Consider the following 4622-nt stretch of genomic DNA (forward strand, 5'->3'; position numbering starts at 1 on the left):
GAGTCCAGAGAAGATGGGATATATCATTTGTTCAATCAAGGAGTCATTAGAGATTCCAGTCTAACGACAAAGCTGAGGGTAGTTTTCGATGCTCCAGCAAAAACCACAAACAATTAAAGTTTAAATGATATCATGTGGGTTGGACTAAGAGTCCTGTTGCGTGACCTTCCATCCATGGCCACAATTATTAGTTATTGATCTTAATTATGAAGTCTATTGTAAGTTAGGCTAGGGCAAAGCGGGAGCGCAATAAAAGCTCGTTCTCTCGCTCTTGGCGAATTCGCCCCGCTTTGCCACCGTAGGTTAGATAGAGTAAGAGATTTGAATTGTGAAGAAAATATAGTTGTTCGTCAACCTTGAACTAGATCGAGCGTATCAAATTTTCGCCCCGCCTAATAAATAATTTAAATTACAGCCACCCAAAGTTTCGGTAATTCATTAGAAAAACTCTTCTAATTTTTCATGGCGCCCCCGGGTGAACTGTAAAGTGAATTATAGGCAACAACAATAAGTGACAGTGACACAAGAAATTGCAGTATACATATGCAAACATATTCGTTGCCCGCGTCGTGTGTGTGTGCAATCGGCAATCAATTTGTAAAATATATCATCGCGTCGGTCGCGCCAACAATAATTTGTGTGCAAATTTCTGCTACCGCCGAGGGATGCCCTGCGATAAAGACAGGAAAGTAGCAGGGTGATTCAAAGATCCAAAGGAGGAATCAGAGGTATTTGTGCAGAAAATTGAAGGCTGAGCAAAAGACATTCAGATATCTCTTTGAGGTGTCTTGTGCTGAAAACATTGCACATCGCCTTCAATTCTAGGCACAGACGTATGATATACATATAGTAGAGCTTGATTGCATGCATTTTATTAGTAATTGCATAAATATAACTAAAAACACATAAATACATACATATCGACACATACAGACATATGTGAATACATCTTTCGTTTACTGCAATCACTGTCAGGGGTATATTGTTTTCGGCCGTCACTTGCAACTACTCTTTCCCTTGATACCTCTTGCCTCGACATTCAATTCAAATTCGTTTTCGATTATCGTTCTCGTTCAAACATTTAAAAAAAAAATAATAATAAATAAATAAATAGAAATAATACTGCTTTGTTGCGTAAAATCTTCATACACAAACATTATGGCAGAACAAAGTAAATCCATTCTTGAAGACTTAAAGATTAAGCTCAAAAGTCGAGTAAAAAGCATTCGCCGCTAAGAGGATCGATTAGATCAAGGGTCGATTCCTTTGCAATTACCGGAATTACAATGTAGATTAGATTGTTTGAATGATTCAATTGAAAAGGCTAACCATTTGCAGGAGCCAATCGAGGACATAACAGGTGATGATGCATATGCAGCCGAGTTGGAAGAGCTGATAATTGTCACCAAAGAAGAGATAATGTCGCTTATCGCCGCCTTTGATGCAGCAAGCCAGTGTCTTCTTCAGCCCCAACTCATGCTAGACTTCTGAAATTTGCATTACCCAAATTTAGAGGTAAACACTCGGAATTCAAAAATTTCATTAGCCTTTTTGAGAGACTAGTCCATAGCGACAACAGTGATCGGTGTACCGGTGATCGAAAAATTTAATCATTTGATTTCGTGCCTCTCTGATGAAGCATTAGGAACAATAAAGGCGTTCCAAGTCACCGAGGCAAATTATGAAAAGGCCATGGCTGGCCTAAAACGAGTATATGACAACGATTATTTGATTTTCGCGAATAATATTTCCACATTGTTCAATCTGCCGAGAATGTCGCATCAATCTGCATCATCTCTAAGAACTCTAATCGATACTGTTTCGTCAATTTACGGATCGTTACTGTCGATCGGAGATCATACAAAAATTTCGAATGCAATGCTCATTCATCTCGTTTTAAACAGAGTCGACCCAGTGACGAAACAAAAGTGGGATGAACAGCTTACTTATGAGAAGTTGCCGCTTTGGTCCGACTTTGAGAAAGTCTTGAATCGTCGATACCAGCATCTGTCTGCTGAAGAATCGACCAAGCCAAGGCAAGACAAATTCATGCCAAGCAAGCACATGCCACTTCCACCAACAGTAGAACTCAGCAAACTTGTAGCTACTGCAATTCAGGAGACCATGTAGTGTCAAATTGCCCTTCATTTTCGAGTCTCTCGGTGATGCAAAGGTTTGAGTTTGCTAAGTCGGCATCCCTATGCATTAATTGTCTGCGAAAAGGCCACGCTGTTGTAAAATGCAAAGCCAATAAATGTCGAGTGTGCAGCCGCTCACATCCTACTTTATTGCATCGATACACAGTGTCGGCTAATAGTCTCGCGTTGCCACCACCCCAAGAGAGTCCTTCTCCTCCATCAAATCAGAATCAACCTTCCACGTCACATGTTTTGCATGCGACAGCGTTGGACAGGGTAATTCTGGCTACGTCGATCGTAAGCGTCCGAACTAAGAGCGGTGAACACATTCTGGCCAGAGCTCTGCTCGACTCTGGATCACAAACAAATTTCATTACCGAGGACCTCGCTAATCGCTTACAGATCCGTAGAGAGGAGTCCTGTATTAACTTGCTTGGAATTGGTGAATCTAATTCTCAAGTAAAGGATAAAATACACACAGTGGTTATGTCGCGAATAAATGGTAGTGAGTTCTCCTTTGATTTTTGGATCCTGAAATCAATTTCAGGTTATCACCCTGACCAGTCAGTGAATGTGACTGACTGGCGAATCCCAGAGAACCTACCACTGGCAGACCCTTATTTCTACAAGCCACAAAGAATAGATATGTTAATTGGAGCAGAATTGTTCTTTGAATTATTAGCTGTTGGTCAAATTAAACAAGCTCCTGACTTTCCAACTTTTCAGAAAACCCTTCTTGGTTGGGTTGTGTCGGGAAAATATGTTTCCAGGAGTTCTGCTCCTCAAATTACAAACAGTTTAAGTTGCAGTGAAGAGTTGCTAGTATCCATCGATAGGACCTTGAAAAAGTTTTGGTCACTGGAAGAAATGCCATGGACCAAGAAAATTGCCACACCTGAGGACAAGCTATGTGAAGAACACTATCGTAAGACGACTTAGGTACTATCATCAGGTCGGTCCGAAGTAAGGCTCCCGCTTAAATCAGATCCAAATTATTTATGCAACTCCTTTGAGGTTGCGAAATGGCGGTTTTTGTCGCTTGAAAGACGATTGCATCGTGACCCTGAGTTGAAGAAAATGTACTTGGAATTCATGGAAGAGTACCTCTCCTTAGGTCATATGTCTCCTACTGAAAATACGATACCTTCTACTCCACACTACGTAATCCCTCATCAGTGTGTTCTGAGGCCCCAAAGTACGTCTACCAAGCTCCGAGTCGTGTTCGATGCTTCGTCCAAGACGTCCTCACAGGTGGCCTTAAATGACATTCTGATGGTGGGACCTACCATTCAAGAGGAATTATACTCGACACTGCTCCGTTTCCGTCTGCACAGGTTTGCCCTGACTGCTGATGTTAAAAAGATGTATCGCCAAGTGATGGTGAACGAAGCGGATCGGCAGTTTCAGCTCATAGTGTGGAGAAGAGACCCTTCTGAATCCTTGAGATTATACAAGCTCAACACTGTAACCTATGGGACTGGACCAGCCCCATTCTTAGCTATCCGGTGTTTGAAAAGGTTGAGAGAGTCTGCGAAGCTCTCATTCCCTAGAGCTGCTAACGTTATTGGGTCCGACTTTTACGTCGATGACTTGTTGACTGGTGCTGCATGCGTAGAGGAGCTAAGGGCAATTAAGTCCGAAGTGTCTCAGGTTCTTCAGACCGCAGGGTTTGAGTTGACTAAGTGGTTTTCAAACTCACCCGAGATCACCGCATCTGAGAGCACAGCCAAACCCATAACAATCTCGAATTCAGAGTCGACAAAGGCGTTAGGAATCTCATGGTTACCTACTGACGATGCCTTTAAGTTCAAAATTGACAATTCAGTTATGGGTCTCCGAGCGACAAAACGGAACATACTATCGGTGACATCAAAGTCGTTTTGGACCCCCTGACGGCCGTCAGCCATCGGGTGCTACAGGGGGACAAACGGATGACGGGTCGGCTCGCACAACTGTGAACTCGGAACTGAGGCGCAGCCGCTCTGGTTAGTAATACCCGGTGCGGTCTGCGTCTCACACCCCCCCTAGGACACAGAGGGTTGCGAGCGAACCGTCACCCGCCGTAACTGTGCACACTGGTGAAAGTGCGACTATACTCTCCCCGTGAGGGCGGCTGGAAACAGGTCCTAGCACGGTCATGTCTCTGCTAGGATGCTGGCGAATGGTAGTCGGGCGGAGAGAAGAAAACTCTCAGTGAAATTACCCCAATCCAAGGTGACACTGTTATATGCCGAGGGATGCATGGCCGGGGGGGTGCCCGGTCGCTAATATGCGGACTCTGGATACCTGCCTCCTGACCTCCAGTTTAAATCAGGCTTCCCGGGGCAAGCGGGCTATGCCTCGGGTGACCATCCCCTTCCCGCCTACTCGTGGGAATTACTATGCCAAATAATAAACATATAAAAACAAACAAAGCCGCAAAGGAGCTCGGTACTCCTGTTAAAGTACCGGAGGGACAAGCCAATCCCTCTGCACCAGCGCCTG

The sequence above is a fragment of the Drosophila pseudoobscura genome, chromosome X (genome assembly GCF_009870125.1).
Source record: "Drosophila pseudoobscura strain MV-25-SWS-2005 chromosome X, UCI_Dpse_MV25, whole genome shotgun sequence".
Classification (NCBI taxonomy): Eukaryota; Metazoa; Arthropoda; class Insecta; order Diptera; family Drosophilidae; genus Drosophila; species Drosophila pseudoobscura.